Source organism: Plodia interpunctella, chromosome 17, assembly GCF_027563975.2.
Source record: "Plodia interpunctella isolate USDA-ARS_2022_Savannah chromosome 17, ilPloInte3.2, whole genome shotgun sequence".
Taxonomy (NCBI): domain Eukaryota; kingdom Metazoa; phylum Arthropoda; class Insecta; order Lepidoptera; family Pyralidae; genus Plodia; species Plodia interpunctella.
Window position 1 is genome coordinate 7,494,123 of NC_071310.1, and position 21,290 is coordinate 7,515,412.

Below are 21,290 nucleotides of genomic sequence, written 5' to 3' on the forward strand. Positions count from 1 at the left end.
ATTTATAAGAATGTATAACATCAAAGACCAAATAGACTATTGGACGTTCAGAAAATAAAAATTTGTTCCGACCGGCGTGGGCTGATGAAAAGAAGGTATCAATGGTTATGAATCAAATTATATTATTTTGCCATCAACGGCTTCTAATCTTCTAAGGGCAAAGAAGGAATGCTTGTTTATTTTCCATCCTCAAAACTCTAATGATCTTAAATGAAAGGAGGTCGATGTTGTAGGGTTCCGTGTTGAGTATAAAAGGAATCTTTTGGATGAAGTAAAATATAAAAAAGAAATTATTATATTGTTAAATTGTTTCAAAGTTAAATGTAGGTATTGTAGATTAAAACAAAATCATTATATTCTTTGCGTATTTTATTTTATGACACAATTCCATATGCAAAAGCCATAAAATGCATGTATTTTGGGTTGTAATCATTCGATAAAGTAAAGCACTGATAAAATGATTTTACTAACATCATGATAATCTATGTATTTAATTTTTATCTAAAGACTGAATTTTGTTTTTAAAAAAAAAACAAAATTCATTTATAATTTATATTTACTTTTTTTACCTTTTATTATATATTTCATTACATTTTACTGCTACTATTTTAATCAAATAAAATGTAAACGAACTGAATAAAAAATTGTCCTAGTTTGTTTAATTAATTTGTTTTATTAATGTTGGTGTTTATATTTGTCTATTATTCTCAACATCGGATTCTAAAATCACTTATTATTAATATTTTATTTAATTATACTGAACTCTATAAGCAGTGGTACACCTACGCTTGACCATATTTCTTTTTTCTTAAGCATTTGAATTTTGTTCCATAGCTTTGAGTTATTTATGGATCAACGAGTCTCAATAAAATATTTGTGAAGAAATATAACTCAAGACCTTTTCATCTGATAGGAATTTTATCTGTTACCTAAAATAAGTTATTAACTAGCTGTATGAAAAAAAAAACCTAAATATTTACTTATGCACACAATATAACAGTGTAAATCTCTGACATGTAAATGTAAAAATTACAAATAGGAAACTAAGTACAAAGATACTAATTATTTCTATAGGAATATCCTTCAGTATACCTGCGAATGAAAAAATTAAAAGGAGAGGTATTGGCGTGTACAAAAAAAAAGAGAAATATGACAGTGATAAACTTAAATATAGACATAGTATAAGAAATAATAATATAAACTACATAAATATATAAAACTAAGTTTAATAAATACATACTAATTATATATAATAGGTAATTATTACTTAAATCTTTTCATTAAGACCGCAATTGTTTGTACAGTTTTATGACTTTGATTCAAATACAAAATTATATATTCTACTTAGAATGATACACATACGAGTATATCGCTTATTGACGTCACTTCCAATCAGCGGCGCAACAAACTTCACCGCAGTCTTTTCTCCAAACACGTAAATCTCACAACTTTTTGGTGGTTTTTGTAACACCCCATTAAACTTCTCAAAAACAGATCCTATTTGAAGACACCGTCAAAAAAATTAGAACAAGATCAAACACGACAACAGTAGACTAGGAATACAAATAAGAAGTCAAGAATATGGACAGACAGACAACTGCTATCGATGTGCACGTCACACATCCATCATATCATACTAGTAGAGATGTCGACCTATCGATAATTTTATCGATATTTTACCTCGAATCAGTTGGTATATCGATAGTCATATTCACAACTAATACTATCGATATAATATGGATTACAATAGCTATGAAGATTAGTTACAGTTTTGGAAGCCACTAACACTAATTAGTGTTTACATTAGAACTTAATTTAAGTGTTTTATGTCGAATGTTGTATGTAAATACTCTTGGTGTACCTTAATAAATTAATAAATATATCGATAGCAAACTCAACTAGAAAGTCATAATATTTTATATACTATAGTTTTATACACAACCGATACTATTGATATTTTTTCGATACTTCCAATAGTGATAAACGAGGCTCTTGTCCGTGGAGTTCTTTCCATTTTTCTCTCTCCATTTCTTAATGCTCCATTTCTTGATACGACACGACTCACACTATTAATTTATTTTATTTGACTAACGCAAAGATGAAGAATACTATATTATAAACTGAAATTTTACCAAATGAAATAGAAGACATCTCTTTCTTATATGAGCGGAAGGGAAGATATCACCAGGTCTATCTCTCTGTGTACGACCTAAAGTAACTATCACTATATTTCCGCTAATGATGGAATATCGATAATCTATCGATAGTGACCTAGCAATAGGCATCACTACACACAAGTTGGCCAGCAATGCAAGGTGGGCCAAGAATTGTTCGTATGAAAGGAACGGATGTGGCGTATATAGTATTCCATTATCAGTGAGCTGATAAAATGTTTGTTGAATACTTTAAAAAAAGGGATGAGTCAGGAGCTGGAAGCGTGACATTTTTTGATGAGTGTACGGGAAGTTATAGGTAAGATTGTGGCTTATATATAATAATCCTTGAACCACGAAAGGACACAGAAGTCTCTCTAAGCGTTATTTTCGTTTCTTTCGCAGCCACTGGAGGTCGGAGCCTAGGGTCCAATTCCCTACTTCATGCAGAACAAGACACAGTAGTAACCTAGTAATATCTACATGATATTTGAAGCTCACTGGCTGACCAATACACAAGGTCGCTGTAAGTATATTGTAATAGTATTTTTTTTCTAAGTTAAGTTTCTTTTGCCAAACTTTTTATAGAAAGCTTAATGTGGCCATTCGATTTGCTATCAGTTGTTTAAACTAGACAATTTAATGCTAAATTATTAAAACTATTGAAACTAGACAAATTGAAAATTAATTGGTTGACAGTTTATCTCGCTAGTGTGTATGTGTTTAGTCGTAAAAGTCATATCACATGCTTTAGGCGACTGGAATGAAATCTCTTAACTAATATTAGCAATGTTAACACACTAGATAAGATAGGAAAACAAATAATTTACAACATTTTCTAAATCCTTATCTTTTTAGGACATTTTCCTGATAATTTCTGAAAATAGTTTTATTTTGCGTAACGTATTTTTGTACAATGAAGTTTTGGACATGATTTCGGAGAATTTCCCGCCACTGTTTCCAGCCATTGTGTGGGTGAAGATCAAAGTGATTTGAGTCATTTCACTGCCTCTACTCCTATATTATTTAAATAACCTGTTCATATCACATGGTAACTATAATAAGATTCAATATTTCACGAAAAGTAACTAATATTATAGGCTCCTATCAGGTGGGCCGAATGCCTGTTCGCTTGCTCAGTAGTATAAAAAAATCCTGAGCTCCGACACTCAACGGCTGCGGAAGAAACCGGGAAAATACTGAGAGAGAGAGAGAGAGAGAGAAAGTAGTATAAAAAAGATAAATGCGGAAGTTTGGAATTAAAAAATAATTTTATAATGAACTCCATTTTACTCTCTGAACGATAGTCATATAGAAAAGCCTTAGCCTAGCCCTTAGCCTAGCCCTTAGCCTATTTAAGCCTAATTAGTATTATACTTGTTTGTTAGGTGGTACGTTTGTTATTTTAAAACTTATATATACCTACTATCGACAAACAATTTACAAAACTTCGCGATTTCAAACTACTTTTAAATACCAGGAATATAAATGGAAACGTAGGTTCGATCTCATAGAATCAATACATACCTATACCCATCTCATTTGCACAGTAATAAAGCTAACCTAATTATACACATTAGGTACACAATTAAGTATGTATACAATAAGTATGATTCGCTTTGGGATCTAAGTTCGCCGATAGTGTGTATTCGGTAAAAAAAAATTACTGTATGCTTTTGATGAAAATTGGTCAACGTCATTATTTTGTATCATTGCCCGATATCCTCGAGAGGAGCGAATCTCCGGAGCGCAGATAATAAACTTAAGAATGCAAAAAAAATCATAAATAAAGAATATTATGAGGTACTTAAATAATTTAAAATAAATAAATAATTAACTTACTTGTCAGTACACACTGGAGAAGCTCGAATAAAATTGACACATGTCACAGATCTTATTGGAATGGGTATGTTGAGTCTGTTTCCTTAAAGAATCAAATTATTTTAGTATTTCAGTCGATCTGCCAGTTATTCGCAACGATGCAATAAGATTTGATTTAACTTTCACAACTATTCATAATATATCTCCAATTATTTACTAAATATAAACAATGCTATTTTAATTTTGCAATAAAACAGTTTGTAAACAAATCAGATGCTTTAATGATCATTAAATTATTAATTTTCAATATCAAAACAGCGATAAACATCCACAGATATTATATTCTTAATAATTACTTGTTTTATACTCAGACTATAATAAGCCTCGTCATAAATTTCAAAGAGTTATAACAATTGCGCCAAAGCACATTAATAGAATTTCCTTCATAACCATTCGAAGATTGATAATTAGAATTCTCTTAACAATAAATCATTAATGAAATTAAGCGGAATAATATTGTCTAGCCCACGGATAAACCTGCACAAAGAACTAATTTAAGCAACAAAAACCACCGTCTTAATCACAAACAATACTCTATTGTTATAATGAATTGTTTGTTACATGTTCATCTTTAAACCTGCTTCCTCATTGGTGATCTTTAATCCACCCACACGTTTCTAATGAGATAGTTCTTTATAAATTAAATCAATTAATTCAGACACGTTTAGATTTTTCATTCCAACTAGCATTTGAAAAGCTAAAACTTATAATTTTTAATTTTCATCTGTAACAAGTTAAACTTGTGTATTTCCAGTTACAAGTATCATATCATGTTCCGCTGCCGGTATGTTACTAAAATTCATAACACGTTGGCTGAAACTAAATATTTCATGCTTCCGTTCGGGCGTTGTGTTATTTGATTTTCTGTCTTCCATTAAAACATCTGAGTCGTTAAACTGGCATTTCTAATATATTGACACGTATGTTTTTACAATAAAATCTCATTGCATATACAGTTGCAATACTGACCATCAAACCGACCGGCACTTTCACAAAAAAATGAGCGAAATTGCGTCTGGACATTCACTGAGTCACAACACAGTATTCCACGCTGGGTTTGTAGGGCGCACTATCTGGGAATAAACATCCCTATATAAACAAGTCGATGCACTGAGAATACGATATTACGGACGCGGCTTCGGAGGGCGGCAGCGCGTAGCACCTCCGTCGACAGTTGGAGAAAGACTGACTGAAATCATGTTTGGTAGCGGCCACACCGGCTATTGCATCCGAGCATAAACGAAAACGACCGAATGTAATTTTGAGGTGGGAGAGGGAAGATGCGCTAGAGCCTGATAGGAGAGATAAGGACAGATGACAGGTAGGGTGGGAGATAGCTGCACCAAGGGGTTTTGTCTATGCAGGTTGAGATTGTGAGAGTGCATAAGGCGTAAGTGATGCCTCGCGGCTAGCAGGGCTTGGGCTATTATTTTATACTATTAATGAATTGATGACTTAACTGACCTGAATTGTGGGCAATTTTATTTAATTGTTATGGACGATAAAGCAATTTTATGATCAAGTTTGTACGGATATAATTGTTTGGTCTTTTGATACCGATGTTATATGGTTGCTATCAATGTGAATTTATAATCTTCAAAGATGCCATAATATTCTACAACTTTGAGATAAAATATATGGATTTACTAGCTGCGTCGCGGAGCTTTACTCTCAGCGTTATTCCAGCTTATATTCTATACGTATACTCGTATCAAATTTCATAACAATCCGTCCAGTACATTTTGCGTGAAAGAGTAACAAACATATTGGTACCTATTATAAGTAAACACACATCCTCGCAAACTTTCGCATTTATAATATTAGAAGGATTACATAATTTTTTTTCTTATACGATTCTTATTTGAAAAAATAATAAACGAAATTAAATATTTCAAATCTAAAGCTCTAATATTGTTAAAAATAATATCAGAGTTATTTCATTAATATTATCATAAATGAGAAAACTTGCATGTGTGTGTGAAAAGATTTTGTCACTCAATCACGCAAAATCTACTTAGTAGATTTCAATGAAACTTTGTACATGGATAGAATAATCCTCGAATGATACACATTTTATTTAGTTATGAGTTTTCTACCCACGCCGCGCCGCGCGCATTTTAACCTATATTTTTAACCTTACTCGATTTATGAATAGGTAAAACCATTTGAATAGCAATATATTGAATAGAATAATAATTTTCATACAAACTTTCATCCCCCGTTACAGTCATACGGGAATAAATTTTTGGGAAAAAGTAGCCTATTTTCGAACGACGTCTTTTTAAATTTTAACTACATATTATGTATATCAAATTTCACGACAATCGGTCCACCGGTTTAACTATGAAAGCTGACAGACAGACTTTCAAATTTATAATGTTACGTATGGAAGTATATATTATTAAAGAGAGATACCGATAGGACCAAACGCGTATCCTTTCTAATGGAAATTACCTAGTAATAGAGCTACAAAAAGCTGCTAACAAGACACTCCAAGTACAAAACAAAATACCCGTAGTGAATGGTTAAGTCCCATAAAGTGTGGATAATCTCATCTTTCATAAAAGGCAAGCTAAGGAGGTGATTCAAATACAATATAGCATTCCATGGCATTGGATTGCTGGGCCCATTCTGAATCTTTACTGGATCTTGTTCCACTTGGATCTGTGACGGGAGCAAAATTTGTTTAGCTGTACAATACTCACGCTCACTCTCTCCCTCATTTGTCTATTTTGAAGTTTATGTATACATAGAAATCATATTTGCGTTAAAATGGATTTGTTATACATGTAACAATTCCATTTTAATTTAATTTTGACAATAATAATGAGATAAAAAAATTCTGGAATCGCGCGGGAATTGAACCCACGCCACTGTCATTCTGGGTCAGTGCTATTGAGACCATGCCTGTTCGGCCGAATTATGTTGTCTCTTTCAGTCTTTTTCTTATCATCCATCAGTGGATGTGATGCCCGAGATACTACTACTATACGTCGAAACCCACGAATTATGTTTGTTTAGGCAGTTGAGCATATTTTTGTTCATTATTAACTGTTGCCCGCAGCTCTGTCCGCTGCAATCAAGTATTATTGTCCTATAAACTTTCACCCTCATTCAAATTCAAAAGTCTTTATTCAATTTAGGATGATACGAGTATACATCACTTATTGACGTCAAAAAATTACATAATCTCAGTCTACTGCCGACTTTCAAAGCGCAGGTGAAGAAGAAGTGGCGCAATAATCTTTACCACCGCAGCCATCCGCGGCATTTCAGATCTCAGACTGATAGACAAATAAATAAATAAATATATATTGGAACAAATCACATAGATTGAGATAGCCTTAAAGTAAGTTCGAGACTTGTGTTATGGGATATACGTCATTATACTCAACGTCATTATATTCTATAACAAATACATATATAGATAAACATCCAAGACCCGGGTCAACAGAAAATGATCATTTTCCATCATGACCCGACCGGGGATCGAACCCGAGGCCTCTCGGTTCAGTGGCAAGAACTTTACCACTGCGCCACTGAGGTCGTCAAAGGCTTTCAAAAGACAGGCTTTCACATTCATAACCTTAGTATAGAAGTATGGATATAGAGGATCTTGCCTACATTATTATTATTATGTATCTCCTTTTAATTATTATTATTGTATTTTACTATTTGCCAAACTGTTTATAATATTATTTCCGACATCATTCACTGCATTTATAATTCGATAGCTTTATAACGACGTTAACTTGAACGTGCGCAGAAAAAGGGAAGGCACGCCGTTTTGTCTCGATTGCGGCGCGCCGGTTAAAGTCAACGTCAAATTTGACTCACTATTAAAAGTCTATTTGTAAATGTTGGAAAAATTAGGAATGAATGGCAGAGGGCGAAGTGCGGGTTAACATTTTTTTTTAGAAATAGAAATAAGTTTATTCAAAAAACTACAAACACACACATAATAACAAAAAATAAAAATTAAGATAAAAAAAAGTGGGTAAGTACAAAAAGTGTGTGTGTGTATGTGTGTGTATGCTGCAGTAATCTAAACAGGCCACAACTCAGTGACGTTATCTAGATGTGACTCTAGGAGCAATACACTGATTTTCAGTTGGAGCCTTTACTACTAAGTATGTGCAAAGTCATTGGTTCGCTGCGTCACACGTCCAACCGACTCTATGGTGAGAAGTGACAATGCAAACCCAGATTTCGCCTTCTGGGGTCTTCTCCATCATCTCTTAACGCGATCCACTTTACGACCTACACTGAACTGCATCGCAAATTCGTACCATCGACTTAATTTTCAGTATGAATGCGATTCATTTTAGGTTCCTAAATTGAACTGAGTTGCCTGGGAATCGTTCTGTGGGAGTTGATGGTAGGCCTGATGTGCATTTTCAGGAGCGAATAAACAGCCGAAGAGAGAAGTCACATTTACAGCGGGTGTTAAATAATAATGTTCGGAGGGTTACGAGGTGATTTGCATGTTCAGACGTAGCCTTATTTGGAAGCAATGGAACACGAACTCGCTAAAGGTAGGTGTTATGTGGCTATTTCTGAATATTTTGCAGTGTATACTGCAATTTGCGTTGACAACCTTTTTATGACTAACTAGGGGAACGTCCCGGCTTCGCTCGGGTAAAACCATAATATAAAAAATAGCCTATGTCACTGCAATAGGCTTCGTCCATCTCTGTGTCAAGTTTCATCAAAATCGGCCTAGTAATTTTAGAGTTTATTCATTAAAAACAAAAATACAAATCTTTTCTCTTTATGATATTAGTACGGAATACTGTTAGGTCTGTCGTTGTCAAAATATTACTGGAAAAATCCGTGCAGTCGTTTCTGAGTTTATCGCGAACAGACAGAAAGACATGGCAAAGGACTTTGTTTTATAATATGCAAGGATAAGGATCCCAAAGACAATCTAGATATACAAAACTCTTGCGTTACTGAGTGACTGACTGACAGACAACGCACAGCCAAAACTACTGGGCGTAGAAAGCTGAAATTTGGTGTGTAGGTTCCTAGGACAGTCCTTCCTAACACTGAGAAGGGATTTCCTGAAATTCCCACGGGAAATGGATTTTTACTCACATACGAAGTTGTGGGCAAAAGCTAGTAAGTACAACATAAACAATGTCATCTACGACACATTCAATTGAAATTCTAATTATTTAAATGTACATGCCATGTATCTGTCAAATATTTATTGATTACCTGTCGTCCTAACTGAGCTGACGACGCTGCGCGATAAGACACTAGGACCCGCCTGCGAGCCTGTCGTTCCCCTTAGCCTTTATTCATTTCTAAAATCTCTCGCACAAACGCGGGCAAGCGTTTGTTTAATATACATAACAAATACTTCAATTCTTTAGACTTACGAGTATTCTCCACACGTATTGGTACCTCTAAAAGATTGGTTAGTGATAAGATCAAAGAAAATCAATAGTTACTTAATTGGGTATTGATATAAGATACCTATGCTTGTTTTCTCTTAACATTATTCTTCTTTGTAAGCTATGGTTCACGTTATTGGTTTCACATTTAGTTACCCACTTTGCTTTTATGTTTATTACCATTGTCATAGTGTAATAAAAAAAAAGAGAGAGCACACCACATGTATGTTTTGTTCTCCTGTTCCATTCTGTCTGTAATTAAATCTTGCAAGTAAAATTACACCTTATTACGCATAAAGTTTAGATTTTCCTTTCATTTTCCATGAAAATGCTTAACTATGATAAGCCTGACTAGGTATGACTCCCAACGATCGAACTCTTCAACTATTTACTGCAGGGACATGATTTTTGTGTTATGCGTTGAATTTAACAATGTCTTTCTGACGACAATCAAAGCTTGTGCTAAAAATTACAGTTTTGTAAAAAAAAAACAAATTACCTACTTATTAATAATTATGTACGTACCTATATCGTCGACTATATTAATACTGTAAATGTTCATAACCGCATAGCATCGCATCGTGTTGTGAAGCGTTCTGTCGCTCAATCAAGAAGTTGGGTGAAGAACTGCGCTTGCGCCTACGGCGTCGAAGCACGCACGTAGTGGTCAATTAGTACTTGTCTTTGTTATGTTTACGATCCATTTTATGGCGTCTACACGATGGCTAGGTTACCGCACCCATACATCTAATCCCTCCACATAGATAAAATGTTTATTTACTAGTACTGTAACATATAGGAGACAATTTCAGACAAAATTCAAAGATAATTGTTTTCCTATTACATAAATGTCAATGTTACATAAATGTCTCTAATATGCAAAACATACCTACCTACTTGAAAAAAATATATATAACATCAATGTTACGGCGTCATTGTACCATGGTAATTGCAGAAAATAAATATTTCTATTTCTTTAATGAAAATTGATACACAGATTAAATAACCAAAAAACTTAGGGTGCTTTTATTTGTTTCTTTCCACCTATTTTTACATAAAATAATAGGTGGAAAGTTAATAAACTATAAATAAAGTTTGTCATACATAAAAGTAATAAAATTCATTACCTATCTTGTATAATAAGTGTATAAGTTTTCCTTTTAGTTATTAAAATACATTGGCCGCAAAAAAATTAAAAAATAATATTATAGGTTAAAAAATAAAAAAATTTCATGTAAAAAAAGAAGTATATTTTCCTGCTAATTTTAGTTCTTTGTGATCAATTGAATTGTTCCATTTTCGCTGTGATTTTAGAAATATATCGTAGTTGTGTTAACTTTTGCACTTTTGGAGTTTTATTTAATATTTGAAGTTCAGTTCACTGGAAAAAATACCAGAGGGAATAACTTCCCAAGTTATTCGATTATCCAATAAGTTTTGTATAAAGAGTTATATAACCTAATAAAAAAGCAATTCTTAAAAAAAAATATAATTTGTGAAACAGTTTGTTTAGGTTATGCCTTGTTATTTTGGCTCATTATAAATTTAGGAAACATTTTATAAACTCGTAATTTAAGACTTATTAAAAACGCGAAGTCATATTAGACGCGAAGGCGCGTGGGTGCAAAATGTTAGCAATCCTTATTTGTCTATACTGTAAAATATATGTGACAGTGCGTTTAACATGATAGACACAACTTGTTAGGAGCCTACCCATAACTGGTGTTAATATAGTTTCTAAATATTTTAGCGAAAATTGGATTCTTAGTTTTCGTTTTATGTAACGATACAGATTGATATTTCACGGCTTCGCCCGCAATAAAAGATATTTAACGTTTTAGATACCTATTCGATTGACTGGTGGAAAAGATCCCTCGCTGGGATAAGTCCGCCTTTGTCCATCTTGTCTTATAATATATATATACACATATATAAAGTAATTTTGTTATAATGAATGATATTACAAACAAATATACAAGATTGTTTTCCGTGAGGCCGACGATCGAACCTGAGACTTCAAAATTAGCAATTCAACATGATTATCAATAAGCCATAGAGGTCGTCATTCGATTGGATTAATTTACTGTGAATTAAATAAAATAGAAGCGACAAGCGTTATTTATGCGTCGTCCCCTGACTGAGGGGCTCGATCAAGATTGACATTTGACACTAATCGTGGGACTGACACTTCCAGAAGATTAGTTCAGTGGGCACATTTCAAAATTCGAACGAAGAAGAATCCTCTTTGAATTAGCGGGAATTACTGGCTGGATGTTAATGTGTTTATAATCACGCAAAGGAATAACTCTATTCACAACATGAAAGTTTAAAAGTATTTTGAGAAAAAGAAATCTACAATTTTTTTACTTAATTTAGTTTATTTTTAAAATTAAAACACCCATTTATTTAGTTTTTTTTTTATTAATGGCACTATATACATTGTATGTTCTTCTAATCTCATTCTCAATAAAGGTGTTACTATATTACTACTACTAAAAAAAATAGTTTTTCTAATTAAAATGGACGTCTAATTCTTATTTTGTAATATTAAATTAATATTCTTATGCTCGGGAATTTATTTATTCCAAATGTCATCAAAGCGTATCGACCGCTGCGGCCGCGCTGTTATTAAAATTTTGAAAACTTTAACAAAGTCAAGTTCAACTACTCACAGTTTAACTACTTGTAAATAATTAATCATTAAAATAATTAATCTGCAGTCTAAGTTATTGATTTTGGAAATGATTCCTTAATCAAGAAAATTGACGGTTCGCAATGACAGCGCGGCCGCGGCGGTACGAAACGCTCTGAAAAAAACCCTGTGTAATAATTAATATTAAATTTTGTATTTATCATTAATATCTCTCTTTTCTCTATGTTATGTGCAGAGGCACACGCTCATGCCATTAGTTTTAGGATAAACACTTAATTTTAACTAAACGCTAACGAACAAAACGAAGTTTAATTAGGCGTAACTAATACGCATTCACAAATTCCATTTCGTACGTGTCGCATTGCAGGGGTGAAATACGGTGCAATATAGTGCAATACCCCGAACAAACAGTGTTATTAAAACAATTCTATATTAACTGCTTTGTCGGTTTGTGTAATTTGGTGGTGTTGTGTGTGTACGATCAACAGTATGTCATTTTATTTAAATTCATTGCAAATTCACCGCTATGATCAATGCAAGTTTCTATCTATACTATTATTATAAAGATGCGTTTGTGAGTTTGTGTGTTCGAGGCGGGTAATCTCCGAAACTACCGAAGCGATTTCAAAAATTCTTTCACCATTAGAATGGTACTATCCAAGATTGCTATAGGCTATATTTTATCTCAAAATTACCACAGGAGCGAAGCCTCGGGCAACATCTAGTAAACAATAAAATAAATATTTAAAAGGGCTTTTTAAAACAAATATGATTTTTTGTCCTTTTTATAGATTCCGCAAGTCGGACTCGGACTTTGCCGGTTTAAAAACAATTGCTAAATGCAATTTGATGCGATTTTCACAGTTATATAGCGGACTGTCTCCCTTACAATCTGGTATAGGTGTCATCGCGATACGTTGCTTAGAACCCGCGACATTGACGGTAATAAATTATCGGCGGACGCATAAAACCAACGCGGGCGAAGTCGCGGGCGAATACTAGTTTCTAATAAAATTTAAATGTCGAATTACGTTTAGTAGAATGAAATTCATGTGAGAGAATGACGCGGATCGTGGATTTTGATGAAATTTGAAAATAAAATATGTATCGGGCTTTTTGAACGGAAAGTCGATATTCTGTTTTCGGAACAGTATGCTTTTAAGGGTTAAAACACATTCAAGGGTGACTTTCAGGACCGTTTTAACGCGATGTGTAGCGTTTCATTAGTGTCGCATATTTTTTTTTAAATTAAACTTTTATAATATTAACATTGTACCAGTACTTTACTTATTTATAAAATAGGATAATTAAATTGATTGACTGTGTATGGTACAATTTAATGAACACTAATGATAGCCCACGGCGGCGTTCGAAACGCTCGTGAAATTCACCCTTATAATTTTACCATATAATATGCAAATCGGATATAATGCAATCGGATTGCATGTCTATATTTGGCATGAATCTCGATGCGAGAAAATTTTAATACATTTCAAGCAGTCCAATAAAAGATCTGGCCATCTTCTACAAAGCGATGGGAAACACTATGAAATGTATGTACTTAGTGCTAAACGTCCACTGTGTGCTATACAAAGCTGTGCTAGCCTAGGTGGAATGAATTTTTATTAGGTTGTGGAAAGCGTGGCTTTATAATGCGTGTAATACAGTTAGTTCGCCATTCAATTAATATTCCATACAATCATATTATTACAGTTATCTCCTCCCAATCCTAACTAATAATATAAATGCGAAAGTAAGTTTGTTTGTTTGTTACCTATTCACGACATATTTACTCAACCAATCTCAAAAAAGTTTGAGAATGTTACATCTTCACGCTCAATCTTCTTGAAAATTTTCATACATGTAGTTTGAAATATGGAGAAGGACTGGAGAAGAATAGGGTAAATTTTATTCCGGAAAAATAACTATTCCCGTAGGAAATTCACGCGGGCAAGAGTGCGGCCGTTAGCTAGTTTTTGTATAATGGCCACCTATTGGCTCAGACTGGGAAGACCGATCACCCGTATCGTATCACCTCTGGCGTCCCAACCAGAAAAAAAAAACTTGCACCTATACATTCCAAAATAGTCTATCGCATCGCATCGCATCGCTCGGTTCGTGCTGGAGGTGCGTCCCAACCCCGCCCACACTAGTTCCGTGCTCCGGCGGTGTTTGCACGAATGGGACATCGTTCGTGGGCGAAATCCTGATTTTATTGGTTTTCGGTTTGTCTCCTTTATTTTTTACGATTTTATTTTTGAGTGACTATTTACATGCAGAGCGCAAATGGTGCGGCGACGACATACATACACGTAATCAAAATCAAAATCAAACAGACAGACAGACAGACAAAAATTTCCGAAACTATATTTTCGTATTCTATATCAGTAACTAAGTATATTCCATGAAGTATTAAAAAATATATCCAATGTACAAATTTGGCCTTTCTTCAATTTTATTATATGTATTAAGTATTAATAACAAAGTCCTCTGCGGCGTCTGTCTGTTCGCGATGAACTCAAAATCTACAGCACGGATTTTCATGCGGTTTTCACCAATAGATAGTGTCGTTCCTATCTATCATAGAGGAAGATTCATATGTATAATTTTATTATGCTTTTTACGGGCCGCTAGTATGGTAAAAAAAAGTCGCTTCTCGCTGTCTATTTGTCCCTATGTACCTATATTTTAAAACTACGATTTATAAGATAAAGAGACATACAGACAAAAATTTAAAAAAAAATGTTTAGCTTCTATTAATCCCATAAAGACCACCTTATTTATTTTTCATTATTATCTCCTTATTAGGAGACTACTATGTCTATTGACATAGTACACTAACCATTGTATTATATGCTAACGTCTCGCCTCGGCTTCGCTCGGGTAAAACCATAATAAAATGTGGCCTATGCTACTCCTGAAGGTTTCGCCCACCTCTGTGCCAAATGTCATCAAAATTGACCCAGTAGTTTTTGAGTTTTATCATTACAAACAAATAAAAATACAAATCTTTCCTCTTTATAATATTAGTATGGATATAACAGAATCAACAAAATTAATTAAATCTGCTATAGTTACAGCTATGTATAGTATACTCAGTCTATGGTTTCGCCTGCCTACACGCGAGGAAGCATCAAGCAAATTATCAAGTAGATTGCGCTAAAGTTTATGCGTTGATATACATCCTTATATAGTGTCAAGATAATAATTTTGAACCAATAACATGTGTGTTTTATTGTATTTTATTTTAAATTACACGGTATTCGCGGAAGACCAGCGTCGAAGACCATTTTGCTGCAGAATTTGTGTAAATTTTAAATAATTTTAATTATGTTGCCAAATAAACAATTTTTCATTCTTTCCTTAACATAAGAGCTGACGTTAAAATTGGTGTTTTTTTACTACTACGAGTAGCTACCTAAATACATACATGTATACTAGCTGTTGCCCGCGCCTCCACACGCGGTAAAATGTAGCCTATATAACAATTCCTCCAACTATCTCCAAACAAAAAATAACATTTATAAATTGCTCCGTTTTGACGTGTAAAAAGGAGAAACAATAAATAAATATAAATAAATATTAGGACACATCACACAGATTGAGCTAGCCCCAAAGTAAGTTCGAGACTTGTGTTATGAGATACTAACTCAACGATAGCTTATTGTATAACAAATACATATATAGATAAACATCCAAGACCCGGGCCAATCAGAAAAAGATCATTTTCCATCATGAGCCGACCGGGGATCGAACCCGGAAGAACCTCTCGGTTCAGAGGCAAGCACTTTACCACTGCGCCACCGGGGTCGTCGAAACGTAGGTATATATTATCACATCCTTCCTTATTATACATTATAAGTCCCCCTGTCGCGTTTGTCTGTCTGTATGAATGTAATAAACTCGAAAACTAACTAGACGGTTTTTATACGGTTTTCATTAGATAGCGAGAATTTTATGAGGAAGGTATATTCATTTATTATGGTTTTACCAAAGCGAAGCCTGGTCGGGCGCTAGTTTACATTATTAGTCATCATCATCACATCAAGTATGTTATTACTAACACTGGTGTCAGATTATATTCAAATCGCCTAAAGGCATCTGACATGACTTTTCCCACTACCTACCCCGCCATTTAGTGGCAGGTAGTCGGATACACACATAATGTATATACATTACATTACAATAATAAGGATATCGGTCGGTGTTTCTTATATTCGGAAGACACAGAATGATCCTATAATAGGTCCTATTCTAAAGCGGTACTATTCATCGCTGTAAGGATCTTAATGCTACGGTAGTAGAAACGAATTTGCAATAGGTTTGTGTAGGTTGATGTACAGTTGACTGTACTTCTTACAAAATACTATTCTTAGTAGATATTCTAGTCTGTTGTACCGGAACCGTTATGCCACTTTGTAATGAAATTGCATCAAAAGCGATGCAGCTATATAAAATTTGATATTTACTCTCTCAGACGAGAACCAGAACACAGTAACTGGCTTTAAATAATAAAATTACGGCTTTCATTGACGTTTTATCCGCCACCAAATTATCACGTTTATCAGTCGTAAAAGGAATTATATTCGTACTCGGAAAACGTGTAAATTACAATGTTGATAAATAAGAAATATTTTGTTAGTGAAACGGCAATTCTTAAATGTTATCGTTTACTAGCTTTTGCCCACAGCTTCGCCCGCGTGATTTTCCGCTCCACGGGATCAGTAATTTTTCCGGGACGAAAGGTAAGGGTATGAAGGTCATAGGTAATAACCTATGACCTTCTCTGTACTTCCTATATGTATGCAAAATTACAAAAATATTGGTTGAGTAGATAGAGCGTGAAGAGGTCGACAAACTTACTTTCGCATTTATATTATTAGTTAGGTTTACTAACATCATTGTAAGTGAAATTATTACTAATACTTTTAGGATCGAAGATGTGCTGAGAATTAACAGTTATTATTTATTCAAACATGATCTATGTTACGACGATAAAATGTTATGTTAAAAATGATATTTTTGTAAAAAAAAAAAACGACTTATAATACACATTCCAAAGCAAATATTTTTGCACCCAACACAGCCGGCCACGTAGATAACGTCAGAAATGTTTTATGGTGCGAGCTTCAACGCACAGTCTAGCCCGATATCATAGTTAGTGTTGTATGCGTACAAACATACAAAAATCACTTCATTTTTCCTTAGTATCCGATTAGTTTGAGGGAATCGACATTGCTTTTCTATCATTCAATTTAGTAGGTACTAGATATTACCCGGGACGTCGCTCCCGTGTTAATTTTAAGATAAAGTATAGCCTATAGCAATCTTGGATAATGTACCTTTCTAATGGTGAAAGAATTTTTGAAATCTCTTCGGTAGTTTCACCTCAAACATACAAACTCACAAACGCTTTATAATAATTCTATTTTTACAACGCTCATCACGTAGTTTGAATGAGAGCTTTTAATTACCGCAAGCAAAAACCAGCAATGTACGAAACCGAAACCGCCAAAATTTGGCGTACAGTTTGCACACGGTACAGTCGGCATAAAACAGGTTAAGCGCGCGCGAAAATAAAATATGACCAGAAATGTTGCACTCGCATTATATGAATTACGCATACGACATACCATATGCAGTATGCTGACTACAAATTGCATTGTATACAGAAATAGCCGGTAAAATACAGGATGGTAAACAATGGTTTAAACCGAGTGGATTACTAGGCAGTTTCTAGTTCTGCATGTGATTTGAAAAATAACAAAATAAAATGGACTACCAATTTGTTGTATAAAAATATTGGGAAAAGTTTAGTACTACCACTTACTTGTCTGACTACCAAGGATGCCGAGGACCGTGCGTACCCTGGGCTCCGAAGCTTTGCAACTGAGGAAATAACCGAGACAGTGCTCACATGAGAGAGAGAAAGAGATATGAATCTTTTCTTTGTAAAATCATTCTTCCTTTCTATTTTTTCGTTCTCTGTATTTGTACGCTACGTATTCCGATGCGGTTGTTATTGTTAGATAGAAAATATATAGAGGAAGTGTAATATTACCTTCACTGGTGGGAAACTAGATTCGGTTGAATATGGCTCTGCGTGTCGTGTAGATTACGTCGCCCATTTAGGTCGCCCAACTAAGGTGTTTGATATTTGCACGAGCAATCCCGCGATATATAGTGTATAATATGGTGTTTTAATTTAAAACTAAGTTTAGGCGAGTGGTTCCGCACTAGAACACAAAAGAACCAATCCATTTCGTTCCGTAAATGACGCAGGAGGCGATCAAGGGCTGACATGGCTTAGGTACCTGATAGACAACAATAGCATGCCCGAGGAACCCTCCTTGAGAATGTTATCGTTGTCTCCCTGACGTCAGGCAGGCGACTGGTAGTAAAATTATAGGCGAATCTTGGTAACGTTATAGTACATCTAATTATAAGCTCATGAGAAAAAGTAATTTATAAATAAACAAAAACAAATAAATATTTTTTCTATAACTGTCAGAAACACTTGCATTCAAAACAACCATTTTGATATGAATGCACTTAAATGCGATGGAAAAATTACACTGTGCATATTTTACGATATTCCGAAATGCAGCCCGACTCACATTTTAATACATATTGTATTGCACACTACACAAGAAATAAGAAACAAAATGTAAAACAGTAGTTTTGCATACGTCCGTAAATTATTAGTCAAAATATGACTTTGCAGACTCATTTTAAGTTTTATTCTTAAAGTAATAAGATTCGTTTCGTGTTGGGACAAAAGGTTTAAAAAGCCTTTGGTTGTTCATTGTCTTGGACATAAACACGTCAGCAGAAAATATTTATAACACACTTGAAGTTCCTCTCAATGACTCGCAATTTTTCAGTCATCGTAAAATCATGTGCGTTTTTCTCCTTATTTTTGGCATTGACGGGTGACGAGTCGTCGCTTCTTTGGAGGCACTTTGTTTATTTATTGCTTTTCTTTACTTCAAAAGGATTGTTTGATTTGCAGTTAACTGTACATCGTTGTGGCGTAAGCTTTTAGGGTATCGGTATCCTTACGCAATCGATTCATTTCATCGAATTCGCAATTGAGAAAAAAAAAACGATCGATATCGATTAAACATTTTCGATTGTGATTTTTTGAAGCTTTATTTGTGAATTAAAAAACTGTGATAAAAAAATTGGAGAAAATTTATGACATGAGCGTCGTTTGCGTGATAACTTAGCGATAAAAACTTGTAAACTCATGTTAAGGTTTGCAATTACACATACAGGTAAATATATAGATAGGCTAGAGAGCCTATATAGAGAGAACTCTATTAGCCCATTGAGTTTCATTCTCGATTATGGTGCTCCAAGCCAGGGTACTTAGTAAATTCGGCTATAATTTTACGACCGACTGCACTCTAACAGGCCATATAAGTAGGTGAACTTTACGTACGATATAAATAGATCCAGTACATTATCATAGTCCAACACACTAGTATCTAAACAAGGCCGAGCCTGTATCTCAGATACTAGGTCCTTCCTTTTGCGTAACACTATAGGCATTATTAAAATAATTATAACTAAAATCCCTGTTTTTTATCTCGTATTTGGTGTTAATATTATTTTCACTTAATTCATCTTATAATAATCATTCTTGTTAAAATGTCAAGTGGCCTAGTTAGTGTAAAAAAGTGATAAATATAAAGACGAAATGAAAAATAAGGTCTATTCACAAAATACTTAACCAATACTCAGAAAATAGCAACAGCACTCGAAAACCATCAAAGAATATTCAGATTTCATACAGTAGGTTTACTTGTCATGCGCACAGAAGTTATTGCATTATGCATGGTCTAATTGTGCCTAGCCGATTTGATGTGGTTCAGGATCAGAACGATTCAAGAATCGAGACAATACGAGAACACCTCCAAGATTTGCTTCCTTGGTACAATCAATGCCAAAAGCCTTAATATTTTACTATTGTTTTGCTAACAAGTTTGTAACGATAAATAATTTTTAATTGTTTTTAAATTTTAACATGCGTCTGATTAAAAGTTGTTGTCTTTTGAATTTATAGGAAGAAAGGTGGTAAAATAGCCACAAAATGGATCCCTGCTGGTGAAGAAAACGAGGTCGATCTAAATGTAACAGACAATAAAGGAGTTACGCAGCGTATAGGGATGAATGGCAAGTAGAGGAGAGGTCTTTTCTTAGCTTATGTTAGTGGCACCAAAGGCTAATAGAATACATGATTTTTTATTTAAAATTTGCAAAAGTTTGCGAAAAAAAAACTACCAAATTTTATATATAAGATCGCGAGGAATTGAGAACCTCCTCCATTTTATGAAGCCGTTTAAAAAGATAGACTAGAAAATGCAGAGCATTATTCATTTAAAGCTAATTTTACATATGATGGCCTTGACCTTTATTGTGTTTCAAAAGTAACGAATTTAGGTTGTAGTTTTGTTATCTACTGTACCGAGGCGGTATTATGAAACTTTATAATCTGTGACGAATTTTAAGACTATAAACACTGTATTAGCAGTTAACATATTCGTTTTACACTGGAAAAGGACTAGTCTTTTTGTTACGTAATTTAAACGTAAACTTGGAATTATGAGATTACGAACTTAGTAAATGCACATCATATTAAAATATACCGAACAAATAGATAAAGTTTTGTCCACTGATAGATATAAATAAATAAATATATATTAAGACAAATCACACAGATTGAGCTAGCCCCAAAGTAAGTTCGAGACTTGTGTTATGGGATACTACAACGATACTATATTATATAACAAATACATATATAGATAAACATCCAAGACCCGGATCAATCGGAAAAGATCATTTTCCATCATGACCCGACCGGGGATCGAACCCAGGACCTCTCGGTTCAGTGGCAAGAATTTTACCACTGCGCCACCGAGGTCGTCAATCGAATACAATCTGGAATAATTACTCTCTTTCTCTTATCTTCACGTCCCTGGTTTCATTCTAGGCTGTGACGTTGTTAAGCTTGTGGTCGGCATAACATAAATTTAGGCCGATAGACTTTCCTTTCATTTCGACTATGATTTTAAGATATGCATGCGAACAACTTCGGAGTTGGGTGTTTCTTACTTTACTTTACTTTACTTTACTTTTTATTAATACCTTCTTTCCAGCTAGTCTAAGCTAATATTTTAATGTGTTATTTCTATTTCTACT

The 21,290-nt window shown here is 34.0% G+C and overlaps 1 protein-coding gene across 3 annotated transcripts in view; it reads right to left on the bottom strand.

Annotated features, from left to right (window-relative positions):
* Positions 1-5,225, bottom strand: part of pxb — a 161,149-nt gene extending 155,924 nt beyond the window's left edge. The window contains exons 1-2 of one of the 3 annotated variants that reach the window (XM_053757822.2): positions 5,004-5,225; positions 3,996-4,070 (exon numbers count right to left, since the gene is read on the bottom strand). The gene's annotated coding sequence lies outside the window, so the exon portion shown is untranslated. Of the gene's footprint in view, positions 1-3,995; positions 4,114-5,003 lie in introns of all 3 variants that reach the window. The other 2 variants (XM_053757820.2, XM_053757821.2) reach the window with 2 other exon arrangements.
* Positions 5,226-21,290: the final 16,065 nt, after the last annotated feature.